Genomic DNA, 15,883 nt, shown 5'->3' on the forward strand with positions numbered 1-15,883 from the left:
TTCACCTCATCTCCATTTTATATGGGCCACCCTTTATTTTTAAACAGTGACTCCTAGTTCTAGATTCTCCCAAAAGAGGAAGCATCCTTTCCACATCCACCCTGTCAAGTACCCTCAGGATCTTATGTTTCAATCAAGTCATCTCTTACTCTTCTAAACTCCAGCGGATACAAGCCTAGCCTATCCAACCTTTCCTCATAAAATAACCTGCCCATTCTAGGTATTAGTCTGGTAAACCCTCTCTGAACTGCTTCCTAAGTATTTTGATCCTCTATTAAATAAGGTGACCAGTACTGTACACAGTAATCCAAATGTAGTCTCACTAGTGCTCTGTATAACTGAAGCATAACGTCCCTACTTTTGTATTCAATTCCCCTCGCAATAAATTATAGCATTCTATTAGCTTCCCTAATTACTTGCTGTACCTGCGTACTAACCTTTTGTGATTCATGCACTAAGACACCCATGTCACTCTGCATCTCAGAGCTCGGCAATCTCTCACTATTTAGATTAAATGCTAAGATAAAAGCAAAATACTGCGGATGCTGGAAATCTGAAACAAAAACAAAAATTGCTGGAAAAACTCAGCAGATCTGACAGCATCTGTGGAAAGGAAGACAGAGTTAACATTTCGAGTCTGTATGACTCTTCATCAGAACGAAAGAGGAATAAGAAATGTGGTGAAATATAAGCTGTTTAAGGGGGGGTGGGACAGGTGGAGCTAGATAGAGGGCCAGTGATAGGTGGAGGCAAAGGAGAGATTGCCAAAGATGTCATAAACAAAAGGACAAAGGGGTGTTGACAGTTGTGATATTAGCTAAAGGATGTGCTAATGGTGACATTAAGTGTAGAAAGCAGAATGAGCAAGTGACAGATGACCCTAGTGGGGGTGGGGTGGGGGTAAGGGATCGAAATAGTCTAAAAGGTAGAGATAAAACAATGGATGGAAATAAATTTTAAAAATAATAATAGAAATAGGTGGGAAAAGAAAAAAATATATATAAAACATATAATAATTATTATTTTAAATGCCTCTCTTTTATTCTTCCTGCCAAAATAGACAAGTTCACATTTTCCATTTGCCAGATCTCTGCCCACTCACTTAGCCTATCTATACCTTTTTGTAGCCTCCTTATGTTCTCTTCACAAATTACTTTCCTACTTATATTTGTGTCACCATCAAATTTGGCAATCATCCCATCCATCCCTTCATCCAAGTCATTTATATAAATTGTAAACAGTTGAGGCCCAAGTACTGATCCTTGTGGCACAACACTTGTTACACCCTGCCAACCAGAAAAAGACCCATTTATGCCTACTCTCTGCTTCCTGTTAACCAGCCAATCTTCTATCCATGTCAATGTTACCCCCTTACCATGAGCTTTTATTTTTTATAGAAACTGTCCCAAATACATTCTATGCGCAGGATTTTTAGTTCGGACGCCCGACCGCGATTGGCCCCTGACAGCAATTTCATGCTGGCTGGAGAATTAATGGCCAGCCAGTGTGAAAGGCATGCTGAAAGGCTCAGCACTGCCGGGGTGGGGACAGGATTTTAAAAACTAGGAAAAAATGCCCACGCATCAAAATCAGTCACCGGAATGTTGAAAATTTTGTCCAAACATTTTTATTTTTTAAATAATTAATATCGGAAACCTCATCCCACCAGTGATTTCTTTCCCTTGCTATTTCTTATCTCCACCAAAACCGATGCGGCGGGACTGGAAATTCCCGCCCAAACTACATACTTTTAGTTGCTCTCCAAATTTTTCGGTCCCGCCTGCACCGATTCCTGCTGTAGGCAGGACCGGAAAATCCTGGACTACATCTTGACCTTCTGAGCCAAGATCATTTCTCACTACTGTACTGATCTCACACTTTATTAACAGAGCTACCCCACCAACTTTTCCTTTCTTCCTGTCTTTCCAAAATGTCCAATACCCTTGAACATTCAGTTCCCAGCTTTGGTCACTTTCCAACATCACCTCTGTAATGGTTATCCTATTATACCCATTTATTTCTATTTGTGCTATCAATTCATTCAACTTGTTACAAATTCTGTGTGCATTTGGATAAAGAGCCTTTAATTCTGTCTTTTTACTATTTTTCCCTACAATGACCTTATTTGCTAGGGCTTTCTTATGTTTGTATGCTGTCCTTTCCTGTCACATTCTGTGTGCATTTGGATAAAGAGCCTTTAATTCTGTCTTTTTACTATTTTTCCCTACAATGACCTTATTTGCTAGGGCTTTCTTATGTTTGTATGCTGTCCTTTCCTGTCACATTCTGGTTATCATTACCTGTATCGTCATCCTGCACTATTGTCTTGTCCTTTCTCATTTGCATTCTCAATCTCCCTTCATGAGAACTCTTCCCCCTACACTTCTCTGCTTATCTTTCTGTCCTTTAAATGCATCTATACTATATGCCTTGCCTGCATCCTATGGAAGAGAGTTCCACATTCCGGAGCTTCTCTGGGTTTAGTTACGTAGGGCAGAGATTGGTAGATTGTGAATTGTGCATCTTTTCCCTTACTCTAGGCGTTTTCTGCCAGATGTTCTAACATTTGAACAGTGCAATAAATGTTTCAGTATCTAATTAAGCAACTGTCTGTGAAGGAAACTTAATAACTTTGCCAAGCTCTAAAGTACTCCACAAAGTGAGACTCATTAATTCAATAGAATTTTCCTGATCCCTGAGTGTTTGTTTCTCTCTCCCTCTCTCTCTTGTTCTACAATCCTTCAGTCTCTCACTCTCTCCAATCCTTCAGTCTCTCACTCACTCTCTCACTCTCCAATCCTTCAGTCTTTCCCTCTCGCTCTCTCCAATCCTTATCTCCAATCCTTAACATTTCAAGCCCGCACAACTCTCCTTCAGAGCTCTGAAGAAGAGTTGTACGGACTCGAAACCATAACTCTGTTTCTCTCTCCACAGATGCTGTCAGACCTGCTGAGTTTTTCCAGCATTTTCTGTTTTTATTTTATATTTCCATTACAGGAAAGGACAGCATACAAACATAAGAAAGCCCTAGCAAATCCACTTTTGACTTTGTCTAATCCTGTTGATATTTTCTAAGTGTCTTATTATCACATTATTTATAATAGACTCTAGCATTTTCCCTGCTACTGAGGTTAGGTTAACTGGTCTGTAATTCCCTGCTTTCTCCCTCCTTCCTTTTTTAAATAGTGGAGTTATCTGCCGGGACTGCTCCAGAATCTACGGATTTTGGAAGATGGCAGCCAATGCATCCAATATTTCTATGGCCACATCCTTTAGTACCCTGGGATGTAGATTATCGGGCCCTGGGTTTTTATTGACTTACAGTCCCATTAATTTCTCCAGCATTATTATTTTAGTAATACTAGTTTCCTTCAATTCCTCCTTCTCACTAGACTTTTAGTTCCCTAGTATTTCTGGGAAATTATTTGTGTCTTCCTCCGTGAAGACAGAACTAAAGTAGCTGTTTAACTACCCTGCCATTTCCTTGTTTTCTACTATAAATTTTCTTCTTACAAACTGTAAGAGACCCACTTTTGTCTTCACTAATCTTTTTCTTTGTACATACGTATAGAAGTGTTTACAGCCTGCTTTTATATTCCTTGCAAGTTTATTCTCATACTCTATTTTTCCCCTCTTAATCAATCTCTTGGTCCTCCTTTGCTGAATTCGACTCTGCTCCCAATCCTCAGGTTTGCTACTTTTTCTAGCAACTTGAAATGGCTCCTCTTTGGATCTAATACTATCCTTAATTTCTTCCGATAGCCATGGTTGGGCCGCTTTTCCTGTTGTGTTTTTGCACCAGAAAGGAATGTATAACTGTTGCAATGCATTCATTCATTCCTTAAATATTAGCCATCATCTATCCACCATCATGCCTTTTAATGAAGTTCCCCAATCGGTCTTAGTGAACTCATGCCTCATACCTTCGTAGTTTCTTTTGTTAAGATTTGGGACCCTAGTTTCAGATGGACTTTCCATCCTGATGAAGAATTCTACCATATTATGGTCACTGTTTCCTAAAGGACCCCGCACAACAAGATTATTAACTAAACCATTCACATTGCACAATACCAAATCTAGGTGGCCTGTTCCCTAGTCAGTTTCTCGACATACTGGCCTAAAAAACCATCTCGTACACACTCCAGGAATTCATTCGCCACAGTATTATTGCTAATTTGGTTTGCCAAGTCTATATGTAGATTAAAGTCACCCATGATTACCTTAGCACTCTTGTTATGTGCATCCCTAATTTCCTGTTTAATGCCCCTACCTTATCACTACTGTTTGGAGGCCTATAGACAACTTCCACTAAGGTTTTCTGTCCCTTGTTGCTTCTTAGCTCCACCCAGACTGATTCTACATCTACATTTTCTGAGCCAGTATCCTCTCTCACTATCGCACTGATTTCATCCTTAACTAACAATGCCACCCCACCTCCTTTTCCTTTCTGCCCGTCTGTCCTAACTATCGAGTACCCTTTGATATTCACTTCCCAGCCTTGGTCACCTTGCAGCCATGTCTCCGTAATCACAATCATATCATACCCGTTTACATCTGTTAAAGTACCTATCTTATTGCGAATGCTCCATGCATTCAGATACAGTGCCTTTAGACTTGTCTTATTAACATTTTTACACATTTTTTTTTGTGTTATGGCCCTATTTGCTGCTAGCTTTTGTTTTCTCTGCCTTCCACTTCTGCTTTCTACTTTTCTGTCTTTCATTCCTATCTTTGTTTACCTCTCTTGTGTCTCCCCACTCGGGTTCCCATCCCCCTGCCACTCTAGTTTAAACCCTCCCCCACAGAATTAGTGAATATCCCTGCAAGGATATTGGTCCTGGTCCTGCTGGGGTGCAAACCATCCAGCTTGTACAGGTCCCATGTTCCCCAGAATTGGCCCCAATGCCTCAGGAATCTAAATCCCTCCCTCCTACACCAGCTCTCCAGCCACGCATTCACCTGGTCTATTCTATCTCTGATCTCACTAGCATGTAGCACTGGGAGGAATCCTGAGATTACTACCCTTGAGGTCTTGCTTTTTAATTTATATCCTAGCTCCGTATATTCTTCTTTCAGGACTCCATCCCTCTTTTTACCTATGTCATTGGTACCAATATGGACCACAACCTCCTGCTGTTCACCGTCCCCTTTCAGAATGTCCTGCACCACTCAGTGACATCCTTGACCCTGGCATCAAGGAGGCAACATGCCATCCTGGTGTCACGTCTGCAGCCGCAGAAACGCCTGTCTGTTCCCCTTACGATAGAATCCCCGATCACTATTGCTCTCCCATTCTTTTCCCCCCCACTCTGTGCAGCTGAGCCACTTGTGGTGCCATGGACTTGGCTCTTGCTGCATTCTCCTGAGAAACCATCTCCTCCAGGAGTATCCAAAATGGAAAATCTGTTAGGGAGGAAGATGGACCCAGGGGACTCCTGCACTACCTGTCTACCAGTCTGGTGGTCACCCATTTCCTTTCTGCCTGTGCACTTTTTACCTGTAGTGTGACCACACTGCACGTGCTATCCATGAAGATCTCATCATTGTGGATGCTCCAGAGTGACACCAGCCGCATCTCCAGCTCTGGATTTTGAGTAGCTGCAGCTGGAGACACTTCCTGCACTCATGGTTGCCCTGGGCACTGGAAGTGTCCCTGACTTCCCACATCAAAATTATGAGGGGAACAGATCGAGTGGACAGGATAAAATTGTTTCCCTTGGTGGAGAATTCTAGAACCAGGGAACATAGATTCAAGATAAATGGCAGAAGGTGTAGGGGGGACATGAGGAAGAACTTTTTTACGCAGAGGGGAGTTGGTGGTAGAGGCAGAAACTTTAAACTCTTTTAAAAAGTACCTGGATCTGCACCTAAAGTGCTGTAAGCTGCAGGGCTATGGGCTGGGTACAGGAAGGTGGGATTAGAAAGGGCACCTGGGTGTCCTCAGCTGGCATGGACAAGATGGGCCGAATGGCCTCCTTCTGTGCTGTAACTTTTCTATGGTTCTATGGTTCTATCATACAGGAGGAGCATTCCACTTGGCCAAGCTGCCCTGCCTTGACTTACCCTTAAATTACTCCCTTTACTTTTACTTCCTCTAGTTTAGGGAATATTAAGGACAGAATAAATATTCACCAAGTCCTAATTATCATGCCGCTGCTCTTCTTACTGAGGAAAGGTAGAAAATGAAAGGATCCCTCCTTCCCTCTTCGGTGAACTCCCTCTCTCACCAAAATGCACTGAAGCACTCCCCCGCAGCCCAAAGACCTTAAGTCTCTTTATCTCCAATGCTTTAGTGAGTCTCTCTCTCTCTCTCCAATCCTTCAGTCTCTCTCTCTATCTCCAATCTTTCAGCCTTTCTCTCTCTCTCTCTCCCATCATTAAGGCTCTCTCTCTCCAATCCTTCAGTCACTCTCTCTCTCTCTAAAATCCTTCAGTGTCTCTCAATGCCTCTCATCTTTAAGGCTCTCTCTCTCTTCATCCTTCAGTCTCTCTCTCTCTCTAAAACCCTTCAGTCTCTCTCTCTTTCTTTCTATCTCCAATCCTTCAGTCCTTCTCTCTCTCATCATTAATTCCCTCTCTCGCTAAAATCATCCAGTGCCTCTCTCTCTGTACAATTTCTCTCTCTCTCTAATCCTTCTGGATCTCTCTCTCTGTCTCTCTAATCCTTCAATGATTCTCTCTCTCTCTCCGTTTGTCCATTTGCTTAGATTGTTTCTCCCTCTGTATTTTTGTTTGCAAAGAAATGGCCATTGGAGATGTTAGGGGCCCTACATTAGCATGAACTTCCATTTCCAATTTTAGCCCATGCATTAACCAATTTATTTGACATGAGTTAACACCTCCGCTAAAATATCAGATCGTGGAATGTCTTAGAAATACTTGTTTAAGCATTCATCTGTTAATACTGACAATTGTAATTTCTATGAGGATAGGTCATCAAATTGTGTGGCTTCGCCCACCTGGAGCGTAGATTGATAGATTGTCATTCATGGCTCCCAACTCCCAGCCTAGGTGTGAAAAATTATGGACTATGTAAGCACTCTGCATACCTAAGAGATGCAGACCCACCCCAGGAGCCTGTAATCAGATAACATAACCCTTTTTTGTATTGGACAGGTATTGTCAATGTTAAAGATCCTGTGAGAAACAGTAGTTATATTTTGGCCTTCTGATAGGGCTGAACTTTGCAGCTTTACCATAACCCTCTAGTGCTCACATAGGTGGCCATGTTTTCTCTATGGGTCTGGACAAAAAGCATTGCCTGTCTGCCCATGGGGATACCACAAGTCCAACCCCGTCCAGGCCCAGTAAGCTTTTAGTGAATAATGATCATGTATATGAATCAGGATTAGGGCACTGTCCCATTTCCCCTTTAAACCACTAGCTCAAAAACCACTTGTAACATCCCCGCTGCCTGTCTGAGTGACAGCTCATCACAAACTGACCAAAATGCCACCTTGAGCTTGAATAAACTAGAGACTACACAGCAATATCCAACTCAATAGAATTCAGAAGGATCATACATACTCGAAACGTTAACTCTGTTTCTCTGTCCACAGATGCTGTCAGACCTGCTGAGTTTTTCCAGCATTTTATGTTTTATTTCAATAGAAATCAAGTTTTTTTTTTACAGTCATAAGGTGGAATTCACTCTCCCCCCCACCCCACCCACCACCCCCAGCCCACATCCCATCCACGTTCCTGACCAATAGATGTAAAATCTCACCGTGAATTGGTTATCATGGTATCTCACTCGACTCAGGAATTGATTATCCAGGCTAACATCTCTCCTATCCTCCCTTCAGGTCTCCATCTCAGTTGATGGAAGCAGAAAGCTGGTGGAATACAGTGCCAGGGGGCCCTCTGGAAAAACTTTGCATTTGAAGTTTAAGAAGCGGGAACTGAGCTCTCTGTTTGACCGGCAGTGGCACAAACTGGTGATTAATGTGAAGTTTGGGTCAGTGTCCCTTTACAAGGACTGTAAGCTGGTTGACAGTAAGCGAAGTGAAGAGATAGAAAGCATCGATATCCATGGCAAGACTGCAATTGGCGTCCGTGTTAGTGATGGGACGCCTGTTGATGTAAGTAATTGTAAGCCCACTAGAGGATTTTGATTTTTGAATAAAGTTAAATTCTGGACCATTTTCTATTTATTAATTCAAGTTGAATTGATGTTAAAATGAGGAATCCATAATGACAATTTAAATTGGTTGGCTGAGGTGAGATATGAAAGGAAAACCTACAATAATCTGTTTCTGACATCCTTACGCAGTTTGACCTTCAACGGATAATGGTTTACTGCAACCCTCAATTAATAGAGCTGGAGACCTGCTGTGGGATACCAGGTGGCCCGGTAAGACATTCAGTTTTATTCTCCAAACTAAGTTATTAAGGTAGAGTTTACATCTGAATAGTTAGATATGAGTGCTGAGCTCAGCAGGTGGCAAAGTGATTGCTTGCACTTAATTCTTCTTTGTTAACTTATTATCGGAATTCCGGTGCAGGAATAGACATGGGTAAGATGCACGCTGGTGACAGTAGAAAAATACTGCATTGGAGGTGAAATTTAAAATTTCCACCAATAGGAACAGTTTCTCCCTATCTATACTGTCCAGACCCCTCATGATTTTGAATACATCTATCAAATCTCCTCTCTTCTCCAAAGAAAACAGTCCCAACTTCTCCAATCTATCTTCATAACTGAAGTTCCTCATCCCTGGAATTATTCTTACCAATCTTTTCTGCACCCTCTTCAATGCCTTCACAGGCTTCCTGAAGTGTGGCTCCCAATGCTTTAAATTCATTTCTGCCCTCAGCCTCGTCAGTTTTAACATTTAGTTGTAAGGATTTCTGTCTCCCCGCCACCTCTGCCCACCCCCCAAAACCCCCCCATTCCGTCACTTCCTTCAGTTGTCTTCATCCCTTTAAGTTTCACCTACAGTATAATATTCTGCTCCTATCATCAGGGTGCATCTTATACACATGCATATCTGTACTGGAATTCTGCTGGCTGCCATGGCACCTTTAAAAGGGTCAGTGTGATATGGCACATTGATAGCGGTGTTGGGGGAAGCAGGGTAAAGTAACATTTATGTTGCTTCAACTAATGGGAGTAAAAATGTGTCAATAAATGAAGAGAGCATTTTATTGTATAACTGCTTCTTGAGTTGCATGACTGAAAGGTAAAATATTAATCTCCCCAGTGCTCATCCAAAAATGGCTCCTCTCCAACCATCATGGCATCAAAGAATCTTATGAGACTGACATCTCCTCGATCAAAACCAAAAAATGACAGTCAGAAGGTGAGGCTGCTAGATTTTGGCTCTGGCTGAAAACTTACACACTGCTTGGCAGTAGCCTATAATTCAAATTGCATTATAGCATTCCAAGAACGTTACTGGGAGCAGCTTGAAAGCGGAGCAGCCTAAACAGCTCCAGTAAATTGATGGATACAATTATCAACATGATGCATTGAGTTTGACAAAACAGTGGGACAACAAGGAAAGCTTACACATGAATCGTTAGCATCTCACACTGGCACTGTGCAGTTTCCAGATAATGATCAGTGTTTTCCCCACCCCTCCCCTGAGGCTGTTCTCTGCTGCATGAGCATGGAGCCTGTATGGTCATTTGACCCACGCACTGCTTAATGGTGAAATGGCACCTTTTGTGGTGTAAGTACTTTGAACCTTCACATTGATTAAGCAGATTGCACCGGAAGGACTAAGCACCATGAAGATATAAGGGAAGATAAGCGTTAGGGATTGTTACATTCATTCCTGGGCTGTGGGCAGCATGGACATTCACAGTCCAGATCGGATTGGTCACTAGACTGCTTCAGAGGGTAGTTAAGATTCACCCATATTGGATTCACATATAGGCCAGACCAGGTAAGGACAACAGATTTCCTTCCCCACTGGACATTCATGAACCAGTTGGGTTTTTACAAGAATCCAGCAGGTTCTTAGTCACTTTTTATTGATCAAAAACTTTTTTTTATTTTTATTTTTCAGATCTAAAATGATAAACTGAATTCAATTTCACAAACTGCCATACAGTGGGATTTGAATTCACGTTGTTTAAATTGTCAACACAGGTCTTCAGGGTTACTAATCCTGTAACATAACCAATGCACTATCTATTCCAAAAGGCTCAATAATTGTGAAAAATACACTGGAGAGAGCGTTGTTAATGCACAAACAGTGTGGTGATACATGGATGTCAGGGATCAGTGTTTGAGTGCTGCGCTAGGTGAATGGGCAATATCAGGTAGCAATGGTCAATTTGGTTTGCAGTGTTGGTGAATAGGGTTCTGTCTGACTTCTACCTATCACTGTTAATGTAAAGTGCAGTTGTGATTTTTATCCAAAACAGGAAGATCAAAGTGAAAGCATACTGTGGAATTTACTGCTGCCTTCCTCTGAACCTTTGGCATTAGTATGGATAAAGGATGCTTTGGAGGCCCACAGAGTTATCAGGAAGGATGGCTCTACATCTTGCTTTTATGAGGAACATGTCGTGGAGGTTGTGGCTTTATAACCAGGTCTCAAGCATCATAAGTCTTAGAGCAAACCCAAATAACACAACAAGGTTCCACAAAAAGCAAGGTGTAATACTGGATCTGGCTGAGTTATAAATATTGACCAGGCAGAGGTCATGGTACATGTTGGTACCAATGACACAGGTAGAAAGAGGGATGAGGTCTTGCATCAAGAATTCAGGGAGCTACGCAGTAGACTAAAAAGCAAGACCTCTCGGGTTGTAATCTCTGGATTACTCCCAGTGCCACGTGCTAGTGAGCTCAGAAATAGGAGAATAGCGCATATGACTATGTGGCTTAAGAGTTGGTGCAGGAGGGAGGGTTTTAGATTCCTGGATCACTGGGACCGTTTCTGGGGAAGGTGGGACCTATACAAGCTGGACGGCCTACATCCGAACCAGAACGGGACTAACATCCTTGCAGGCGGGTTTGTTAGCGCTGTTGGGAGGAGTTTAGACTAATTCGGCAGGGGGAGGGGACACAGAATGTTAGCAGAATAGGGACACATCATAATACAGTAAAACAATCAAGCCAGAGGGAGTACAGCTGCAATAAGCTTCAAGAGAGTAAGGCAAGATTGGATGGCCTCTAATTTAATGCCAGAAGTATTACAGGTAAAACGGCTGAGTTAAGGGTGAGGATTGACATGTGGAATTGTGATATAGTAGCCATCACTGAGACATGGTTGAGGGAAGGGCAGGATTGGCAGCTCAACATTCCGGGATATAGAATCTTCAGGCGAGACAGGGGAGGGGGTAAAAGAGGAGGAGGCATTGCATTATTAGTTAAGGAGTCAGTTACTGCAGTAAGGAGAGATGATATCTTGGAAGGGGCATCGAATGAAGTTTTGTGGGTAGATCTTAGGAATAAAAAAGGGGCAACCACATTATTAGGTGTTTATTATAGACCCCTAGATAGTCAGCAGGAAATTGAGGAGCAAATATGTGCACATGTTGTGGAGGTGTGTAAAAACAATAACAATAGGGTAATTATATTAGGTGATTTCAACTTTCCCAACATTAATTGGGATAGACATAGTGTTAAGGGCTTGGATGGAGTGGATTTCTTGAAATGTGTACAGGAGAACTTTTTAGGTCAATATGTAGAGGGTCCAACAAGGGACGGCGCAGTGCTGAACCTAATTCTGAGGAATGAAGCCGGACAGGTGGCTGAGGTGATGGTGGGGGAGCGTTTTAGCGATAGCGACCACAACATGGTACAGTTTAAGTTTGTTATGGACAAAGAAATCGACTAGTTGCAAAAAAATGTTTTGGATTGTGGGAGAGTGGATTTTAGTAAAATAAGACAGGATCTGGCCAAGGTAGACTGGGAACAGTTACTTGTGGGGAAATCTACAGAGGAACAGTGGTGGGTGTTCGAAAAGGAAATGGGGAGGGTACAGGCTCAACATTCTCCCTCTAGGATGATAGGAAGGTGTAACAAGCCCAGAGAACCATGGATGACCAGAGATATTCAGGTTCCGATGAGAAGGAAAAGGGAGGCTTTTAGCAGGTACAAGGGAAGGAAAACAGCAGAGGCATTAGTGGAGTACAGACAGTGCAGAGTGGAGCTTAAGAAAGCAATTAGGGGAGCAAAGAGGGGATATGAAAAAGCTCTGGCTGGTAAAGGTAGAGAAAATCCCAAGATATTCTATAAGTATATCAATGGGAAGAGGATAACCAGGGAAAGAGTAGGGCCCATAAGGGAACAAGGGGGCAATTTATGGGTGGAGCCAGAGGACATCGCTAGAGTGTTGAATGAATACTTTACGTCCGTCTTCACCCAGGAGAATGAGGATGAAGGTATCGAACTCGGGGAGAGAGACTGCGAGGTTCTTAAACAAATTGACAGAGGGAGTGACAAGGTATTGGAGGTGTCGGCAGGCTTAAAAGTGGACAAATCTCCAGGTGCGGATGATTTGTGTCCCAGACTGCTGAGTGAGGCAAGGGAGGAGATCGCAGGGGCTCTGACCCAAATTTTTAATTCCTCTCTGGCCACGGGAGAGGTGTCAGAGGACTGGAGAACAGCTAATGTGGTTCCGCTATTTAAGAAGGGTTGTAGAGATCAGCCAGAGAACTATAGGCCAGTGAGTCTCACGTCAGTGGTAGGGAAACTATTGGAGAAATTTCTGAAGGAGAGTATCTATCTCCACTTGGAGAGGCAAGGTTTGATCAGGGAAAGTCAGCATGGCTTTGTCAGAGGGAGGTCATGCCTAACAAATTTGATTGAATTTTTTGAGGAGGTGGCCAGGTGTGTAGATGATGTAGTTTATATGGATTTCAGCAAAGCCTTTGACAATGTCCCACATGGGAGACTTATAAAGAAGGCAAATGCACATGGGATACAGGGTAATTTGATAAGGTAGATTCAAAATTGGCTTAGTTGTAGGAGGCAGAGGGTGATGACAGTAGGATGCTTCAGTGACTGGAAGCCAGTGTCCAGTGGTGTACCACAGGGATCTGTGCTGGGTCCCTATTATTTGTCATTTATATAAACGACATAGATGACTATGTGGGAGGTAGGATTAGTAAGTTTGCGGATGATACAAAGATTGGCCGGGTGGTTAACAGTGAGGTTGAGTGTCTTGGGCTACAGGAAGATATAGACAGGATGGTCAAATGGGCAGATAAGTGGCAGATGGAATTTAACCCTGAAAAGTGTGAGGTGATACACTTTGGAAGGAGTAATTTGACAGGGAAGTATTCAGTGAATGGCATGGCACTAGGAAGTTCTGAGGAACAAAGGGACCTTGGCGTGTGTGTCCATAGATCTCTGAAGGCGGAGGGGCATGTTAGTGGAGGGGTGGTGAAAAAGGCATATGGGACACTTGCCTTTATCAATCGAGGCATAGATTACAAAAGTAGGGAGGTCATGTTGGAGTTGTATAGAACCTTGGTGATGCCACAGCTGAAGTACTGTGTGCAGTTCTGGTCGCCACATTATAGGAAGGATGTGATTGCACTGGAGGGGGTGCAGAGGAGATTCACCAGGATGTTGCCTAGGATGAAACATTTGAGTTATGGAGAGAGGTTGGATAGACTTTGGTTGTTTTCTTTGGAGCAGAGAAGACTGAGGGGCGACCTGATCGAGGTGTACAAGATTATGAGGGGCATGGACAGGGTGGATAGGGAGCAGCTGTTTCCCTTAGTTGAAGGGTAAGTCACAAGGCAGCATAAGTTCAAGGTGAGGGGCAGGAGGTTTAGGGGGGAATGTGAGGTCTGGAATGCACTGCCTGGGAGGGTGGTGGAGGTGGGTTGCCTCACATCCTTTAAAAAGTACCTGGATGAGCACTTGGCACGTCATAACATTCAAGGCTGTGGGCCAAGTGCTGGTGGATGGGGTTAGGTCGGTAGGTCAGGTGTTTCTCACATGTCGGTGCAGACTCGATGGGCCAAAGGGCCTCTTCTGCACTGTGATTCTGTGACCAGGAAACTGAAGAGGACACCCCTGCTCTTCTCTGAAAAAGTGGTAGGGGTTCCTTTATACCCTCCCAAGAGGGCAGATAAGGCCTTTAACATTGGTTCCAAGAGGTAGAACACCCACAAAACTGCACTGCACTGGGAGCGTCAGCCTAGATTTTGAGTTCAACACTTTGAAATTGGACTTGAACCTTCCAACTGAAAAGCTATAGTACTACCTACTGAGCCATAGCTGACCCCATATTGTGGTATTGTTATATTCAGAGCTAGCTTTGAGTTGCTATGAACTTCTCTTAGGTTACCAGTGATTTTTTGTGGGGGTCAGGGGTTCATTTTAAACAGTTCTTCAGCTTTTACCAGTTTTCTCAGTCGGCCTGATGCCATTCGTTGAAGTCAAACGGGCTGTTGAGAAAGTGAAACAATCAAGGGCTTCAATCAGGTGTGCAGAATTATGAAGAAAAATAACAAATTGTTAATAGATTAGCTGTGTCAGAACATTCTGTTTTCCTGGATGAGCACCATGTGACCCTGGGAAGCCATTTGAAAAATAGGCCGATATTAATATTAACAGATATTTGTCTTAAGAGGGGCAGAATAGGCTGACAGCAGTGACGAGGCCCCTTCATTTTTCCGTCTTTCCAGGGATTTTACTGTGATCCATTTTCCTCTCCTACTGCTTGCAACCCGGAAGGTGACCTCCACTATAGACCTGATTTTCACCTGAATTCCTTAACCTAAAACTAACCATGACTGCCATCCACTGGGTTTAGGTGGTGGACAGGGGTGTAATGGAAGGTACACTGATTATATCCAGGTTTGAACTTTAGAGGCAAGAGTACTAATAAAAATTAATTACAGGCACTTAATTTTCTTAGCCCATTCTCCAGTCTGCATTTCTATCAGGAGTAAGGTATCTCAATTTCGATATTGATGATCAGATGGACTTGATAGGATACAAAAAGAGCCTTTAGTTGCTTTTCTATCACAACAGCACTTGTGCAGATGGCACCAGCTCCCAGTGCCTGGTTTCATGTCCTGATATTAGATTCACCGTGACAGTAAGTTGAGAAGATTTGGTAGAATCTGATCTTCCTGACATGTCCACAGTGAATCCCAACAAGTTTAACTTTGGTTTCACCTGCGTGAGAGCTGGCCATTCAGCAGCTGCTGGCACTGGTGTGGGTCTTTAGAAAAATAGAAAGGCAGTTTTTAATGGAAAGTTGATTAGTAACTATGCACGATTAGGTAATTATTCTGTGTGCTTTGTTAATATTTTCAGATAGCTGGAAATCTCGTCCAAAATCCTCATTACTGTTTTGATGTTAGCCAAGTGTGAACTCTCAGCACTTGGTCTTTGGAGCGTCATGAATGTTCCAAAAAATTCAGACAGCTCCTATATTGTCACAAATACTGAGCATTAATTTGCTACTCGCAGTTCCTATATTGAGTGTTGAACAGAAGAGCGGAGGTGAATTTTCTTACACGGTTTGTGGCTGCAAGGATGATAACATTTCACTGTGCCCAGCATTCACCCTTCCTACAAAAAATACAGCCTAAAGCAGCCTAAATCAATGATCAAAACCCAAGCTGGCAACCAGAACAAAGCAGAGAATACTCAGGGGGGAGAATTTAGCCCCACTTCACTTCCATGCCAGGTTAGGCTTTAGTTCTGGAATAACATCGGAATAACACTGGAATAATACCAACAAGCTTACCATCGGTGCAAAGAGATTTGAGCTTCTTATGGATGCTGCACCTGTGCGGAATCATCCGTCGAATCCCTGCCAGCCTCATCCATCGGCTGAGCTGATCGGATATCCCCACAGCCAGAATTTCAGATCTGTGCTGCAGTTGGGTGAGGCCCCTCCCCACTGTCGATGCAGCCTTATAGGGTGGGATTTAGTGGGATTTGTAAGAACGGGAA

This window comes from Cetorhinus maximus, chromosome 5, assembly GCF_964194155.1.
Source record: "Cetorhinus maximus chromosome 5, sCetMax3.hap1.1, whole genome shotgun sequence".
Classification (NCBI taxonomy): domain Eukaryota; kingdom Metazoa; phylum Chordata; class Chondrichthyes; order Lamniformes; family Cetorhinidae; genus Cetorhinus; species Cetorhinus maximus.